Source organism: Malus sylvestris, chromosome 11 (assembly GCF_916048215.2).
Source record: "Malus sylvestris chromosome 11, drMalSylv7.2, whole genome shotgun sequence".
Lineage (NCBI taxonomy): Eukaryota > Viridiplantae > Streptophyta > Magnoliopsida > Rosales > Rosaceae > Malus > Malus sylvestris.
In genome coordinates, this window is record NC_062270.1 from 17,736,258 (window position 1) to 17,754,933 (window position 18,676).

At 39.6% G+C, this 18,676-nt stretch overlaps 1 long non-coding RNA gene across 1 annotated transcript; it reads left to right on the top strand.

Annotated features, from left to right (window-relative positions):
• The first annotated feature begins 2,412 nt into the window (after positions 1-2,412).
• Positions 2,413-9,939, top strand: LOC126589205 (uncharacterized). The gene is made up of 2 exons (XR_007611766.1): positions 2,413-2,531; positions 9,789-9,939. It is a non-coding gene; the product is annotated as an uncharacterized LOC126589205 (long non-coding RNA).
• The last annotated feature ends 8,737 nt before the right edge of the window (positions 9,940-18,676 follow it).

Genomic DNA, 18,676 nt, shown 5'->3' on the forward strand with positions numbered 1-18,676 from the left:
GTATTTAAACAAATATACATTAGAAATTAAAATATGAAATTTTTTAATTACTTAATCCTCTCTTCAATACTTAATTGTATTTTGACTCGCGTTACCTTCCTTTTTTTTCCTCTTCTATGTCAATCCTCATATGCTCTTTTATTCAGAAAATTCTCTCCAGATTGATGTTCATATATTCCATTGAATTGCAGCAATCAAATAATTAGGAAAAATACGTAGCTTAGATACTATATGGTGTTCTAGTTGTTTTTCAAGTTTCACAACCCTTGATGGTTTCAAAATCATCTTTTCTGCTACTGTCCATTTGCACAGGCATTCTGGTTTGGAAGCTTGCTGCAATTGGACTGTAGCACGGTTAGGGGGGAGGACTTCCTGGGAAAAATCACACAAAAATTGTGCGGTAGAGATAATAAAAATGAATTGTTGCAGTTCTTTTGTTTTTTATTGTTGGAGGTATGGAAAAATAGAAATGCAGCAGTATTCCAAGGAGGCAGGAATTCCCCATCATAGGCTATCAAGCTTTAGAGCAACGAGTTCTTGAAGAATTTCAACAAAAGTCATGAGACTGCAAGAGACTCGGAGATGACGAAGAGACAAAAAACAAAGAGAAAATTGCAAACAAAAAAGAAAGAGATCAAGTAGGTCATATTAAAGGGAAAAAAAGAATAAAACATAATTAGTATAAATAATTAATGATATAGTACATGGAGAAATTATTATTGGAAGCAAATTTGAATCACATTATTGCTAGCCCATTGTAAGGCTAAACTCACTCCCTACCGCCTAGTGTAGATAATATTGCTTATTCCAAAAAAAAAAAAAATTCCAATGTGTATTTGTTTGATAAAATTAATAATCAAATTAATTGACATGACATATTACATCTCAACTATTAAAAGTGAGTTAATCTAATGGTCTAAGGTTTGTGATAAATGTTGTGTTAAAAATTTGGTGCGACGGATGCGCCCCCATAGTTATATTGTTAAATATTATTTAAACTTGTTTAACTTTCATAATTTATGGGAACTCATATTCCTCTCGACCAAATCACTCTACCACTAACATGTCTGCCGAAGAGCGCTCGATTAATACCGTCAGTCGGGACAACCCACTATCTGATGTATCCGTTGTTCTAAGAATGGATAACATGCTGCCTAACATCCCCTCCTCCCAGAGCAAGTAATGACCCACATAGAGTCGCAGCTACACCTGGAAACAACAAGGATCAGATCAACACATGCCCACCTTCTATGGACCAGATTTGGAAGACCTTGATGAAGATCAACACCTTTGTCAACAAGTTGCAGAACCAAGTGGCCTCAAGCTGAAAGCTACGTAAATTTCGTGGATATCAAATAACGCATGAAAAACCTAGAGAATTTGAGCGGGACTACCCCCCAAGCTTATATTCCTATTTTCAGGTACAGGAACATAATTATCATAACCCTTGAACGAGAACCTATAGTGTCACCCATTGTTCCAACTTTAGAAAACATCACTAGTCCAAGTAGGGGTCCCTTGCATGACGAACAGGTCGCTAATATGGCTTCTGCAAGCAAGCTTTGAGCCACGCCCCGTAGCTTGAGGGTCGACTAGCCTGTATCCTCTGAAAACCATGAGCGACGATGTGCCCTGGACAGGAAAACCCCCAAGGGCTTATTAAGAGACGACCACCCTTGCATCCCTAGTAGGCTAGTAGTCTGGATCAAAAGCCCACTTTTAATGGTGATCAAAACCATGCCCCCACCCAAAAAGTTCTTCTAGCCACAATTCAAGTCATTTTGTGGTGATTTTAACCCAAACTACCAAGTTATACACTATCGAAATGCCTATGGCTTTGTACAACAACAATAACAATGCTTGAACCTTCGAGGGACCATTAATGAGGTGGTACTCAGAGTTGTCAGCTAGGTCTGTTGATTTCTTTGAATGTCTGGCTAACATCTTCACCAACACTTATCTAGTGTACAGCAATGTGCGCAAACGCTGATCGGATCATATTTATATATATTTTTACTTCGAATTCACTCGTCTTTTCTTAGTTAGTTCCTTATATTATTGAGCTATTTACTTTGTTTTTGTGTATTATAGGATTTGTCTAGCAAAGAAAATAAAAATAGAACAAGTGAAATTTTAAGTAATAAATTCGTCAAAACTGCATGTGTAGATCAGCTGACTTTGGGAGCAAATTACGAACAGCTCAGAATGAATTAGAGCATGAGCCTTATATTCTTGGAAAGCTACAGATGTCTATTTTCTAGAACATGTCGCGGATTGTTAATATCATTTTTCTAGAAGAAGTTATGGGCATTTGAGTAAGGGAAGGTCTAGCTGACGACAACTTGCAGATTGGAATTGAAAGCAGACAAAGATGACAAAGAAGAGTATAAGGCATAAAATCATGATGAATAATCATGATGAATGATTAAGGCTGCCCTTTGGTTTTGTCTGAAAGGCAACAAATACAGCAAAGCATTGGCAATAGAAGAAAAGTAAAATAAAGAAATAAAAAAGGGGATCTGTTAGAGGAAGTGGACAACAGCTGGGAAAGAAAGAAAAATATAAAATGAAAGAGGTAGTGCGGGACTGAGTGCGAACAGAAAGAAAAGAAGAAGAGAGGGCAGTGCATGGACACGATATAAAGGAGCAGCATGGACTGACTGACGGGAGGAAAAAACACACGGAACAGAGAAGGGAAGTGAGGCGCAGAGACTGTTGGGCGCGGAAAGAATAAAGGCTGCCTTTGGCAGCGTGAGAGATGGCAGGAGAAGCACGGGAAGAAGAGGAGCACAGAGGCAGAGGCTTCACTCCATTCTTATTGGTGTTATCTTCTCAAACTCATGTTTAATTTTTGGTTTAATTTGAAAATAATGTGTAACTAAATTTATTTTGGCTAGAGGTTAATTCAAAGCCATGAATATATTTGTAATATGAATTGATTACCTTCAGTTGTGATTTCTGAGTTGTGATTTAATTTGCTTAACTGCTTGATTGATAACTTATTTTTGTATGTCGATTAAGAATGCATACTTAATTTACATGCATGAATTTGATGCTAGAATATAAGTGAATTTCACCTAATCGTTATGAACTTATATTCACAAGTAGTGAAGGTTGTTATCCACAATCGTGTTAAGTGAATTCTAGGCTGGATTAACATGCGTATTCCATAGTTATGAATGCCTAGTCAATGTTTATGATTTCCGTTGAACTTAATGATCTTTGTTGAATGTCTCTATCATGCGTATTCCATAGTTAGGGACTTTGATGAGGAATAATTTGGTTGTAATGCGTATTCCATTCAATCCAATGAATCTAGGGAAATCTAAGAGTTAATTTAAGCGGACCTAATTAACTTGGAACATTGTCATTCACAATTTATTGAAAGAACAACTGAAAATCAATTTAGGTTGCATATGTGTCATGTGTGGAGAAGAACCCTCTAACTAGTCCGTCACCTATCCTTTCACCTTAATTCATGCTTTTGTCAATTCTGTAATTTATTTAAGTTTAATTTACTTCTCGTCAAAACCAAACCCCCCCATTATTAAATTATATTATTTAGTTAGTGTTCATTGTTGTTAGTCTTTTAATTCAATTTCCGTCCATTTCAGTTCCTAGTGTCTAAATTGATTGTTTCCATTACCATTTGAGTCATTCTACGTGTGTTTCGAGTTATTAGAGTATTTAGCCTAGTTTTGTGTCCTTGAGTCTTATTTAATATTTTTAAATTAATTTAGAATAGATTAGCAATCCCTCCTAATCCCCGGCCTAGAACGATACCCTACTTACATCTATACTACAATTGTCAAAAAGAGGGTTTAATTTGTGTGTCAAGTAATTCTCACATCAAATTTTGGCGCCGTTGCCGGGGATTAGCAACTTTGCTAATCCCTTTATTTTTGTTTTTGTTTATGTTTATATTGGTGTTTGTGTATTTTACTTTTGATATTTGATTTATTTTTCTTTCTTTGATTTTAGGTACAAATGGAGCAAGACATGGCACTTGCAACCATTCAAGCTCAATTGGCACAGCTCACTGCTCAATTGACTCATAATGCCGAACGGACCACAATGCCAAGTGTCCCTACACTTGATGTGCCCTATGGGCAAGGATATCAAAGTCCTCAATTTTCTGCAAATGAAGATGTTTGGGGATATCAAGGCCATAACCAATCAAGGGGCAACATGTTTTCCAACGCTTGCAATTCAGATTGGAGAGGTAATTCAGATTATATGTGGGATGAACCTCAACAATTTCAACAAGGTGGATATTGGCAGCAAGACGAGTTCTATTCAAGACCTATGCAGCCACCACAACATCCCCTACAACAATTCCAATCAAATCAAAGTATGCCCGTGAATTATAATGAAATTCTTGAAGGACTAATTTCTTTGATGCAGGGTTCACAAAAAGAAGAACAATTGCCGCCATCGGAAGAGTTCTATCAGTGGCCATATGAACCGTCACAGCCACCACAACAATTAGCCCAATTCAATTCAGGTACGTCCTTGAATAATGATACACTTAATAAGTTACTCACCTCTTTGAATCAGGGAGTAGAAAATCAAAACCAGGAGATGCAAGACCGAGTCAAAAGAGTGGACGAATTGGATATGCAAGTTGGGCAGATTGTGGAATTCATGGCACAGATTCGAGATCAAAGTGAACTTTCCAACTCAAACATTGCAAATTCAAAGGCAGAAAGTGAAATCGATGAAGCCATCACTTTGGAAGGTGACATGAAGGATGAAGCTGTCCCAGAACCATCCAAACACAGCCCGAACATGGATGAATTGATGCTGCAAGCAGAAGAGGAGGAGGACGACCTGGGCAGTTTAGAAGAATTCTTGCTGCAAGCTCCTCAAATCCCTATGTCATCCAACTCAGGTGAGGAAGTTCTAAATTCACTTCATTCTAACAATATTCCACCGAATGTCCTTTGTCCTTGTAGGTTTTTGATTCCAAATATCAAAGAGAGTGAAAAAGACATTGTGGAAGCTCTTCCAAAGGTGCAAAGTGATATCCCAATTCTTGGTGCACCAAAACAAGTTCCCGATGGTATTGAAACGTTCAAAGAACCTTGCACACCAAGAAAAGGGATTCAAGAGAATGAAGTGGTTGAAGCATATCAAGAATACATCCAAGAGGTTGTGCATGAGACAATCAAACCCAAAGCAGTTGAGTTTGATGACACGGGACAAGCCACAACCATCATAGTAAACCTGGCCCAGTTCAAAGTCCCGGAAATGTTCAAAGATGTGGTGTTTGTCATTGAGTTTGTGTCGGAAAAAGAAAGTAAGCCATCTTCTCCAATTTTAATTTTAATTTATACTAACATGTTTCTGATTTTGATGATTCAGGCACCCACTCTTGAATTTAAACCATTGCCGAATCATTTCAAGTATCACCTCCCATTAAAAGATCAATTCCATGCTTTGGAGCCGAGGGGAGTTTAAAGGAAAGATTCGTCCGACTGCGGACGTTAAAGCAAGCGCTTCTTGGGAGGCAACCCAAGCATTCAACTTACACCCTTATCTTTACTGCTTTCATTTTGTTTTGTTTAGTTAGTTGTGTTATTTGGTTGATTTCTGTGAGTTTGTGTTATTTAGTTTAAGTGTGGGGGAAGGTTAAACAAAGTCTTTTTACATTAATTTACATATTTAAAAAAAAAAAAAAAAAAAAAAAACATAAAAGTAAAAATATTTTACAATGATGTGTAAACTAATAGCATTCATTGGTCAGGTGGTGCTTCAGTAGTCGGCGGAGGTTCAGCAGTCGGCGGGGCCACGGAAGGAGGAGGTATCAGAGGTTGATCAGTTGGAGCTTCACTACGCGGTGCCGCCCCAGAAGACGAAGGCAGATGCGGTTGGAACAAACCCACAAACCTCCGGTGATCAAGTAAAATCTGACCATCATTTTCCTGCAGCTGGTCAATTTTCCTCTTCATGTTTGTGGCATAATTGTGTGCAAGCTTGTGCAATTGTTTATTTTCATGGTTGAGTCCTCTAATCTCCTCTTTGAGACTCTGTATTTCAGCCACCAACGATTCAACGTGACGGGTTCGAGCAAATAGGCGTTGGGCCATGTTGGACACAGAACCCGCACACTGCACGCTAAGAGCCAGAGACTCCTTAACCGCCAATTCATCAGACCGTCTAGCGAGCAGTCTGTTATCTCTAGGGGTGACAAGGTTCCAGGCCACCACCGCAGCGGTCATGTCATTTTTCATCACCGAATCCCCCACGGTAAGGGGACCGGTAGAGGATATAAAGGATGGGCGCCATATGTTGTCTGGTGAAGGCGGAGCTGCCTCTTCACCAATGTTCAAGTCAAAACGACGATCGGAAGGGCCAGACATTTTTCAGAGGTGGTGAAGAAAGAAGAGAGTCGGACTGATTAAGATTTTGGAAGTGCAAGAAGGGAGTGTTTACAGGAGGGAGCTCAAGTGTGTTGTGGAACAAAATTAACGCCTCTATAAAATGAAGAAATCAAAGAGGCGCTCCTCAGAGAAGCGTCCTCTCGCAAATCGAAGAGTCGGGGCTCCTTTCTCAAAAGTCGGATTCTTTTCTCAAAAGAGGCGTTGCATTTCTCAAAAGCTGGGCTTGCTCAAAAACCACGAGCCGAACCTCGGATTTCAAAAGATCAATTTGTCCAGACGTGTCGTCACTCGTCACATGCAACTTGCAGCTTTGCGGAAATTACGGGCAGCTTTGTCAGAAAGCGCGTAATTTGTACTATTCATCCATCCACCGGCTGCCGACAATGAGTGAGGGAATAGTTCCGGTTGTGAAGAAAAGTCTTATAAGTATCTACCTTCGCCTTCCACAGCAAAGGCACACCCTCTCAGCACTTCTTCATCTCCGAGAATGTATTTCCAACACACCCTCTCGAGTCACTCAGTGTTCCTTATTCCTTGGGGTACCTCTGCAAACAACCTATCCAAAGCAAAAGTATTTCATATCATGAAGGTTGAAAGCAAGAGTATCTCATATCATGCATTCTCCATGTCCTTTTCCTTGTCTTTGTTCTAACCTGCAGGACATGGAGAAATTGCTCTTGAGTACTCGTCTTCCACTGCTGATGTACTTCCAAAGAAGCTGCCACATCTACCTGAAGAACAGATAAGGCAAGCGAAAATGATACCAGCAGCATGTGGAGACAATGTGCAGAAGAAACAAGCAGAGAAGAATGCAGCTTGCACAATCATCCCAGCAGAAGGAGTCTGAGATGAAGAACTAGAGAAGCTGCCACATCTGCTTGGAGAACAAATAAGGAACTGCAACATTCCCAAAGAGCAAAGCCTCGCCGTACAATATCATCAAATCATCACTTGCAAGTAAAAAGCTAAGTGTCACCCCATTCAAGAGGGAAGCTGTGGAAAGTCAACAAGCACGACCAATGATCACTTATTAGTTCTATTCATTGTCTTTTATCGTGATTTTCAATTTTTTTTTTTTTTTTTTTTTTTTTTTTTTTTTTTACATTTTCTTGCGTTACTTAACTGAATTATTTCTTTTCTTTGCAGGAACTTTTGGTTATTTCCACCCTTGAAGTTGATTGCAGAATTTTAGCTTGGGGGGGTCATCGCTTGGTTTTACTGCAAACTAGGGAAGTTTTCAGTCCAATTGCTTTATTTTGTTTCTTATTATTTATTTATTTTATTTTTATTTGCATTATAGTGTTTTCTGACATTGGGGACAATGTCCAGTTTAAGTTTGGGGGTAAAGAGTATAAAAATGACCAAATTGAAATTTTTTTTTGTACCTTCAACTACGAACGAGTTTCATTTGTTTCCATGTTGTTGCTTTTTGTTTTCTTAATTAGTTTTGTTTTCTTTTAAAAAAATAAATAAATAAATAAAAATTTTAAAAAAATCGGAAAATTTAAAAATCCAAAAATATTGTCTTGTTTCCCTTATTGTTATGAATTAGATTTTTGTTAGTTTCCCGACCCAATGATATAATTGGATCAAATTTGAACCATGATCATCAAGAACTTAGTTAACATGTGTTTTGTGAAATTCCTAATTCTCTTGTTAGTTTTGTACATGTTTGACCATCTTTGAAAAACCAAATGCACATAGCCTTGTTAATGTGAAACTAAAGTATGACTTAAAGCTTCATATGTGAATTTAGTGACCATATACATCCTATGTGAGTTTTTGAGCCGATTGAAAGTGTGTGCATTTTTCATACACTCCTATTCTTTCATGTGTGATGAACTTATGTGAGATACATCTCTAGAACTTGCGTAACGATCTTTCGAAATGTTTGTCATTGATTGCATGAACTTGGAAATGATAGAGGCATTAGGTTTACCACTATGGCCCAAATAACCATGTTTCCCAAATAAAAATGATATCATTAGATTGCCAATTTGAGCCGTGTATGTTGAGCCTTTTATTTCTTATCACCAGATATGTCTACCCTTATACCTGAAACATTTTTCCTTACCCTTTCCAAGCAAGCTAGTGAGCAATGTGAGATTGTCTTATGAGAAACGTTTATGAAGTACTTTGAAGGTGTTTGGCAAAAGAATAAGTGTGGGGGTATTTCATGTTTGTATTTAAAAAAAAAAAAAAAAAAAAAAAAAAAAGAGAAGAAAAGAAAAAGAAAAAGAAAGATTGTACACAAAGAAAATAAAAAGTTGTTCAAGTTTCAGTTTAAGGGTGTGGTTGGAGGTGCTAAAAGAATCGTTGGAAAGGTTGAGTTCTTATAAATCTAAAGAAAAGAATTGCTTGCAATGTAGCTTGGAACTTGTGTTTACCTATTCTTTCATTTCAATAACCCTCTCCCTAAACCTCATTACATCCAATAAAAGTCCTCTTGATTTAAGTTTTGCAATTATGATTGTGGAGATGAGATCTTTATGCAAGCTTATGGTAGAAATTTCACATTTGATTCTTTGAGCGAAACCCATTTAAACTAAACACATGTGTGATTGAGTGTATATCCCGTGAGAAGGTTGCTAGTTTGCATATGATGATTTTAAAAATATAAAAATTTTGAAATTGCATTAGCATGGCTATCTCACACACTACACTTCAAGGATGATTCAAAGATTACTGCTAATATTTGAATAAGGAAGATGAACTTGGATTAGTTCCTTGATGCTAGCTATGGTTCTTGATGATTTGTTTTCTTGAATGAAATTCTATGAGGGTCACATAGGGGGAAGCTAATGTTTTTCTTGTTACTTCTTGTTCTTGTTTTCTTTGTTTTGCTCGAGGACTAGCAAAAGTTAAGTGTGGGGGTATTTGATCGGATCATATTTATATATATTTTTACTTCGAATTCACTCGTCTTTTCTTAGTTAGTTCCTTATATTATTGAGCTATTTACTTTGTTTTTGCGTATTATAGGATTTGTCTAGCAAAGAAAATAAAAATAGAACAAGTGAAATTTTAAGTAATAAATTCGTCAAAACTGCATGTGTAGATCAGCTGACTTTGGGAGCAAATTGCGAACAGCTCAGAATGAATTAGAGAATGAGCCTTATATTCTTGGAAAGCTACAGATGTCTATTTTCTAGAACATTTCGCGGATTGTTAATATCATTTTTCTAGAAGAAGTTATGGGCATTTGAGTAAGGGAAGGTCTAGCTGACGACAACTTGCAGATTGGAATTGAAAGCAGACAAAGATGACAAAGAAGAGCATAAAGCATAAAATCATGATGAATAATCATGATGAATGATTAAGGCTGCCCTTTGGTTTTGTCTGAAAGGCAACAAATACAGCAAAGCATTGGCAATAGAAGAAAAGTAAAATAAAGAAATAAAAAAGGGGATCTGTTAGAGGAAGTGGACAGCAGCTGGGAAAGAAAGAAAAATATAAAATGAAAGAGGTAGTGCGGGACTGAGTGCGAACAGAAAGAAAAGAAGAAGAGAGGGCAGTGCATGGACACGATATAAAGGAGCAGCATGGACTGACTGACGGGAGGAAAAAACACACGGAACAGAGAAGGGAAGTGAGGCGCAGAGACTGTTGGGCGCGGAAAGAATAAAGGCTGCCTTTGGCAGCGTGAGAGATGGCAGGAGAAGCACGGGAAGAAGAGGAGCACAGAGGCAGAGGCTTCACTCCATTCTTATTGGTGTTATCTTCTCAAACTCATGTTTAATTTTTGGTTTAATTTGAAAATAATGTGTAACTAAATTTATTTTGGCTAGAGGTTAATTCAAAGCCATGAATATATTTGTAATATGAATTGATTACCTTCAGTTGTGATTTCTGAGTTGTGATTTAATTTGCTTAACTGCTTGATTGATAACTTATTTTTGTATGTCGATTAAGAATGCATACTTAATTTACATGCATGAATTTGATGCTAGAATATAAGTGAATTTCACCTAATCGTTATGAACTTATATTCACAAGTAGTGAAGGTTGTTATCCACAATCGTGTTAAGTGAATTCTAGGCTGGATTAACATGCGTATTCCATAGTTATGAATGCCTAGTCAATGTTTATGATTTCCGTTGAACTTAATGATCTTTGTTGAATGTCTCTATCATGCGTATTCCATAGTTAGGGACTTTGATGAGGAATAATTTGGTTGTAATGCGTATTCCATTCAATCCAATGAATCTAGGGAAATCTAAGAGTTAATTTAAGCGGACCTAATTAACTTGGAACATTGTCATTCACAATTTATTGAAAGAACAACTGAAAATCAATTTAGGTTGCATATGTGTCATGTGTGGAGAAGAACCCTCTAGCTAGTCCGTCACCTATCCTTTCACCTTAATTCATGCTTTTGTCAATTCTGTAATTTATTTAAGTTTAATTTACTTCTCGTCAAAACCAAACCCCCCCCATTATTAAATTATATTATTTAGTTAGTGTTCATTGTTGTTAGTCTTTTAATTCAATTTCCGTCCATTTCAGTTCCTACTGTCTAAATTGATTGTTTCCATTACCATTTGAGTCATTCTAAGTGTGTTTCGAGTTATTAGAGTATTTAGCCTAGTTTTGTGTCCTTGAGTCTTATTTAATATTTTTAAATTAATTTAGAATAGATTAGCAATCCCTCCTAATCCCCGGCCTAGAACGATACCCTACTTACATCTATACTACAATTGTCAAAAAGAGGGTTTAATTTGTGTGTCAAGTAATTCTCACATCAAACGCCATGAGCACATATGTAGAATGGCTCCTCAATCCAAAGATGAAAGCCTCATAACCTATCTGAAGCACTTCCATGTGGAGCTAGTAAAAGTAGAGGAGCTAGATGATAAATTGCCCACAATGGCGTTCAAGCAAGTCATTGACGTCCATTTGCCCTTCTCTAGAAGCTGAACAAAATGAAGTATGACTACGCCACTTTGGCTGAGTGTTTCAATATCGTAGATGATCTCATGAATTGGGACGACAAAATTATTAGGATAACTGCTAAACCAAACTATGCTAAGAAGATTGATAGAAGAATGAACAACAAGGACATTCTTCCCCTTTCCCCAAATCAAACTGGCAATGAAGGTCGTTGAGACAAATAAGCCCCGCCCAAGCCAAACCAGTACACTACTCTGAACACCACCATCAACAACATCCTCCATAACATAAAAGACAAACCATGCCTCGAGCGCCTAAAGGCATTCCCGGAGCATCTGGCGAAGAAGAACCGAATGACTATTGCTCATTCCACAAAAACATCGGCCACGCTACTAGGAACTACCACATGTTGAAGGATCATATTGAAGAACTTCTAGATCAAGGACATTCCTAGGAGTTCGTAAGGGACAAAGCAAGGAAAAAAGGCACGGTCAAACCTAAAGATAGGGATAAGTCAGACAAGCATACCAACGATGAAAATCAATGCCCGACAAAAAAGCCCACTCTTAACATAAACTGCATCTACAAAGGACATGGAACCCTGAAAGGTGAAAAGATGAAAGAACAGACCACGAGAAATCCAATACCCATCACTATGAGATCAACCCCTCTTGTTGACACCTTCAGATCAAATAAAGAAGGGTACACTCTGAATTACACGTGATTTGATTCCCTTCCCCGGATATGTAGGCTGTCCATTCCAGACTCAACCACAACACTGCCATCTGCGCGAAGACAAGTCCATGGACAACTCATCTCCCAATGCCTCACCATAGACTTATCGTTAAACGTGATCCCTGATATAATTCCTTCATTATATCATTATTTTTCTTAAAACAACGTCGATGATTTGATTCTCCTTCACAGAGATATGTAGTCAATCCTTCCCAGATTCAATAGCAACCCTTGTCAATATATCCTTTTTCCTTCATCAATAAAGATATTATGGCGACATTCCATAATTTAGTGGTCGGAGTTCCTTATGAGATTGTCTCCTTAAAGTTGCAGGGCTCGGCTCTCACTTTCAGACTATATTCATGTTTTTCACAGCATAGTAGCGGGCTACTGCCTGATCACCTTTAATCTGCTTTACTCTGTTACATGCAGGATATTAAAGTAGCTAATGGTATGATGATGGAATTTCACTTGTCTTGTAAGCCAATTTTGGCCCAAGATGGCCTTATACAGAGTCAGATAGTTCATGGCATAGAAGTATACTAGAATGTTATAGGGTTTCGCCTCAACAGCCAGCTTACCTGTCCCGACTGATCGGACTTAAGTACCCTCGAACGTATGTAGAGTACTCTTACTCTAATTGATACAATCTAGAATTGTCATCCTCTTCGCTTCTTTTTCAAAGATAATGTTAACTCCTTATCCATTATATATCAACATTTAGTTAACCATCACATTTGAGATCTAAATCTTTATCACTAGAGTGTCATCATGATAGTTCATGATTGGAGAACATCAAAGATATTGGAATAAATCAAGGGTGGTTTGTTGTGCCATTTTGCATGCTACATTCCTTTCTTTTCTGGTGTTGCCTAGATGCTTCAGCTACCCATAAATGCAGTTGATATTAAGGGTTGGCTTCTTAGCTCGTTGCTGATCTTCCTCGTTAGTGAATTTATAGTTATCCACATTACCCCTGTCATTCCTTTCAGTAGGATCCTTCTTTTAGGCCTTTTGTTTCACGAACTCCCAGTAATATCCCTAATCAAGCATCTCCTTGATGTGATCGCGGAGCATTTAGGAATTCTGGGTAGTGTGCTCAATGAATTGGTGGAAAGACCAATATTCATTGGGCTTTAAATGACCAAATGATTACTAAGAGGTTTGGGCATCTTAAGAAAAGGCTTGTCCTTGATGCTATAAAGGATGTTGTTAACTGTGGTATTCAAAGCGATGTATTTCTATGGCTGAGATGAAGTTGACTTGTCCTTGCTTCATCTTTCACTTGGACCTCCTATCTTAATTTTAGCCGGAATTCTTCTTCTGTGCTCTGTCATCTTAGCCGAAAATGTCATCGACTTTTTGCCAAAGAGGAATAATTATATTTCTTCTTGCTTTACTTATGGGATAGAGGTGAATGGCGAAAACCTTGCTGATTTTAGGGACAATTCTATTAGGGAGTTGATTTCAAGCGTCACTCGATGCATCCTTAAGGTTATTACGGTTCAATGGTCTACACCGCTCTTGGTCTTCAAATGACTCTGGATCGAGATTCTTAATTTCCACAAGGAAGGCTGTTGTAGCATCCAAGGGATTAAGATTGCATTGAACCTAAATCCCGTTGCAGAGGTATGACTTGCAGTCTAACATCGTGTTGTTCCGCGTGCAAGTTTAGATCACCAGTTTCTGTTGGGGTCGAAACATGCATCATCATAATAGGCTGTCTATCTAGGGTTATGGTACTCAGGTTACAAAGTTCGAAGACATGGACTTGGGTTTGCGAAGTGACTATGCGAGTACTAACTAGGGTTTTCATATGCCTTGCTTAGTTAACAAAGTTTGAATGGTTCTTAGTGTAAGAAACCTTCGAAGTCTTCTAAAGATCACTGATATCAGAGTCTCCCATATTTGGTCAATTGTCGGGGGAACTCTGCCTTCAGGACGTTGTTGCTTATCGGAGCCCAGATGTGTCAGAGGGTTGGTTGTTTCCACCATTCGTGTTGGCATCAACACTCTTAGAACTGTCTTTAGTAGAAATGCTGATTTAGTAGAGTGAATTGGTCAGGAAAATATGAGTTCAGCTCTCAATGAAAGTACTAATTGTTGGAATCAAATTCGCACACCACCACAAATGGAAGAGCTACACAAGTCAAGCTAGCTATAAGAAAACAACCGTGAATTGTCCTAAGGTACAATGTGGTACCAGCCAAAGGCTCTTCAACGGTTAAGGTAGTAAGCAATATTAAGTCTCAAGTAGTGGGCATACAATAAGCAAAGAGTGTGCAAAAGTGAATTGCATGACCAAAGTTATGCCCTAGATGAAGGTATTTATAAAGATCAGGTAAGAGACTTTTTAGGATATTGAATCTATATTGAACTGGAAGAATCCAAGAGGATATCTAGGATTAGATATTATTTTCTCTTATGAGTGCAATTCAATCGAAGTTGTTGAGTCCATGAATGGACTTCTAAAGTACGCATAATTCGATGTGTCTTACTCTGATCCTCAAAATCATTGTCCCTCATCCCATTAATGACCAAGATATACTTTCCAAAAACATTAGGAGGAAAAGGAGAATAAAATAAAGGTTTGAAGTGTTGGAATCTAAAGGTCTTCGCCTAAGCCGATCAAAGACAGAATATATGGAGTGCAAGTTCAGTGCAAATGGAGGCCAAAACGAGTTAGGGGTGAGGATCGGAGATCAAGAAATACCAAAGAGCGACCGTTTTCGTTACCTAGGATCTATCTTGCAAAAGAACGGAGAATTAGATGGAGATCTCAACCATAGAATACAAGCTGGATGGATGAAGTGGAAGAGTGCATCCGGCGTGTTGTGTGACCGCCGTATGCCACTGAAGCTCAAGGGAAAATTTTATAGGACGGCAATAAGGCCGGCGATGCTGTATGGCACAGAATGTTGGGCGGTGAAGCATCAACACGTACACAAAATGGGTGTAGCGGAGATGAGGATGCTTCGTTGGATGTGTGGGCACACGAGAAAGGATAAGATTAGGAATGAGGATATCCGGGGTAAAGTAGGAGTAGCCGAAATTGAAGGAAAGATGAGAGAAAATCGGTTACGGTGGTTTGGACATGTGCAAAGAAGGCCTACTGACGCTCCGATTAGAAGATGCGACTATGGGACAGAGGTTCAGGGCCGAAGGGGCAGAGGAAGACCTAGGAAAACTTTGGAAGAGACCCTAAGAAAAGACTTAGAGTACTTGGATCTAACGGAGGACATGACACAGGACAGAACACAATGGCGTTCTAAGATTCATATAGCCGATCCCACTCAGTGACTTGGATTTTCCAAGTCTCCAACCGAGAAGTTTTCCTCACTCGGGAAATTAAGGGAACACTACCTCAACCTATATGCTCCACTCACAAAGCTTCAACATACAAGCTTCAACAAAAGAAAATTCAAAGAACTTAGCGAAGAAGGCTTTGGTGTATTTAACACAATACGTTGAAATGAAGGAAAGCTTATTTATTGATATTCCCGATAAGTTACAAATATGTACATATACTTGAGTCAAAATAAACAAACAAGAGGGAGCCTTCACAAAGGTTGCTTAGGAGAAGTCTCAGCAGTCGGTAGAGCCCCAGAAAAAGAAGGCACCGGAGGGGGATCATTCGGAGCCTCAGTACTGGACAAAACCCTAGAAGGAGGAGGCATCAGATATTGATCATTTGGAGCCTCATTACGCGGTACAGCCCCAGAAGACGAAGGCAATAAATGCCTTTGGAACAAACCCACAAATCTCTGATGATCAAGTAAAACCTGACCATCAGATTCCTTCATCTGGTCAAGCTTCCTCTTCATGTTTGTAGCATAGTCATGCGCGAGCCGGTGCAATTGTTTATTCTCATGCTTGAGCCCTCTAATCTCCTGTTTGAGACTCATCACTTCAGCCGCCAATGATTCAACTTGGCGGGTTCGAGCAAATAGGCGTTGGGCCATATTAGACACAGAACCTGCACACTGAACACTGAGAGCCAGAGAATCCTTAACAGACAACTCATCAGACCGTTTGGAAAGTAGTCTGTTATCTTTGGGAGTGAGAAGGTTCCTGGCCACTACCGCAGCGGTCATATCATTCTTCATCACGGAATCCCCAACGGTAAGAGGACCAGTAGGGGAGACGAAGGATGGGCGCCATATGTTGTCTGGAGAAGGCGGGGCTGCCTCTTCAACAAGGTTCAAGTCAAAACGACGGTCGGAGGGGCCAGACATTTTCAAAGGTGTTGAAGAGAGAAGAGGTCGGACAAATCAAGATCTTAGAAGTGCAAGAATGGAACTTCTACTGGTGGATATTCAAGTGTGCTTTGGAACTTAATGTCAGCCCCTATAAAAATCTGCACTCGACGAAGCTTCAGAAATCGAAGAGGCGCCTGCTCAGAAATCGAAGAGGCGTTTGCTTTCTCAAAAGCTGGGCTGCTCAGAGACCACGAGGGTCGATCTCAGAAATCGAAGAGGTGTTTGCTTTCTCAAAAGCTGGGCTGCTCAAAGACCACAAAGGCCGATCTCAGAAATCGAAGAGGCTTGCTTTCTCAAAAGCTGGGCTGCTCAGAGACCACGAGGGCCGATTTCAGAAATCGAAGAGGCACCTACTTTTCCAGCCTTGTCAGCACCTGTCACACGCACACTCAGCTTTGCGGAAATTATGGGCATTCTGTTGAAGATTTCTGGCGAAGTAGAAAGCACATGAATCATACTGTTCAATCACCCACTTCCCACACGCAACAGTAGCTCATGGCTACCACAGATAACTTTGCCAAAGTTCTCTGACAAAGTTGAGACACGTGAAGCTTGCAGCTCCCACTACATCGCTCTGACCAAGAAGGGTAAAAGAATTGCAAAGAAACAACACTAACAAAGTTTAGACACATAAATTTTGAAGGTCTAGCTACCATATTATTACCCACAAGGGTAAAGGAACAGTACCACTGCTGGATAATTGGAAAGTCCCGGTGTGTCAACCTCTGTGCTTCGTGGCAAGGTAGACTAGCAAACATGCCCAACCTTTACTCACATTCGAGAAAACACTCATAACAAGATTGCTTGCTCCAAAATCGAAGAGGCACCGCCCTCCGAATCTCGAGAGCCAGACTCCCAATATGATTACTTTCTCAAAAATCGAAGAGAGGGTAAAGGAACAGTACCACTGCTGGATAATTGGAAAGTCCCTGTGTGTCAACCTTTGTGCTTCGTGGCAAGGTAGACTAGCAAACATGCCCAACCTTTACTCACATTCGAGAAAACACTCCCAACAAGATTGCTTGCTCCAAAATCGAAGAGGCACCGCCCTCTGAATCTCGAGAGCCAGACTCCCAACATGATTACTTTTTCAAAATCGAAGAGAGGGTAAAGGAACAGTACCACTGCTGGATAATTGGAAAGTCCCTGTGTGTCAACCTCTGTGCTTCGTGGCAAGGTAGACTAGCAAACATGCCCAACCTTTACTCACATTCGAGAAAACACTCCCAACAAGATTGCTTGCTCCAAAATCGAAGAGGCACGGCCCTCCGAATCTCGAGAGCCAGACTCCCAACATGATTACTTTCTAAAAAATTGAAGAGACACCACTCTCCGAATCCCGAGAGCCAGACCCCCAGCAGGATTGCTTTCTCAAAAATCAAAGAGGCATCGTTCTCCGAATCTCGAGAGCCAGACCCCCGACAGGTCTGTAATCTTCACACGCAACATCAGCTTTCCAGATACCACAAACCACTTTTTCAAAGTGCTCTGACAGAGTTAAAACATGTGAAGCTGGCAGCTCCCACTACCGTGCTATAACCAAGCAGGGTAAAGGAATAGCATTATTACTTGATGTTAGGGAGACTCCTATATATGTCGACTTCCATCCCTAACGGACAGGCAGACCTGCAAAAATGCTCAACCCTTTCTCTTATCTGAGAGGGCACTCCCAACAAAGCCTTTCGAAATATTCAGCTTTCTTTCCCCCCGATAATACCTCTGTAAACAAGCTATAGTAGAGCAAGAATATCTCATATCATCAGGGTTAAAAGCAAGAGTATCCCATATCATGCTTTTTCCCTGTCTTTTCCTTTGGCCTTGTTCTTACCTGCAAGACAAGGAGAAAGAGAGCAATCAGTCAGCACTTGGAATCAAGCTTCCAGCCAGGAACTGACTGCCTGGAACCCCTTACCTGATTACTTACCTGGCATTGCTCTCGAGTACTCATCTTCAACATCTTATGCTTCCAGGGAAGATACCGCATCTGCCTGAGGAACAGATAGGGCAAGTGAGAAGGATACAAGGAAGCATGTGGAGACAAGCGTAACAGCACACGTGCCGATACATCCACTACTCTATCAAAAGCAAAAGTATCCCATATCAGCAGGGTCGAACGTACTCTAGATTTGATGGACTTGTTTTGACCCTCAAATTCTTCAGTCGGCCTTATACTCTGGAGGAAACCAGAAAACCCTCCAGCCCAGTTCAAGAATAAGCCTGTGGAAAGTTACTTCTTCAAAAGAAAAAGTATCCCATATCATCTCTCCTCATTTTTCTTCTCTTTATCCTTCATGCTGCCTGCAGGATAGGGAGAATGTGAACAATCAGCCGGAGCTCTGATTGCTTACCTTGTCTGTCACCTCTTTCAGCAGATCCCCCAGCTCGGCGACTTGGGGGACTCCTACTACA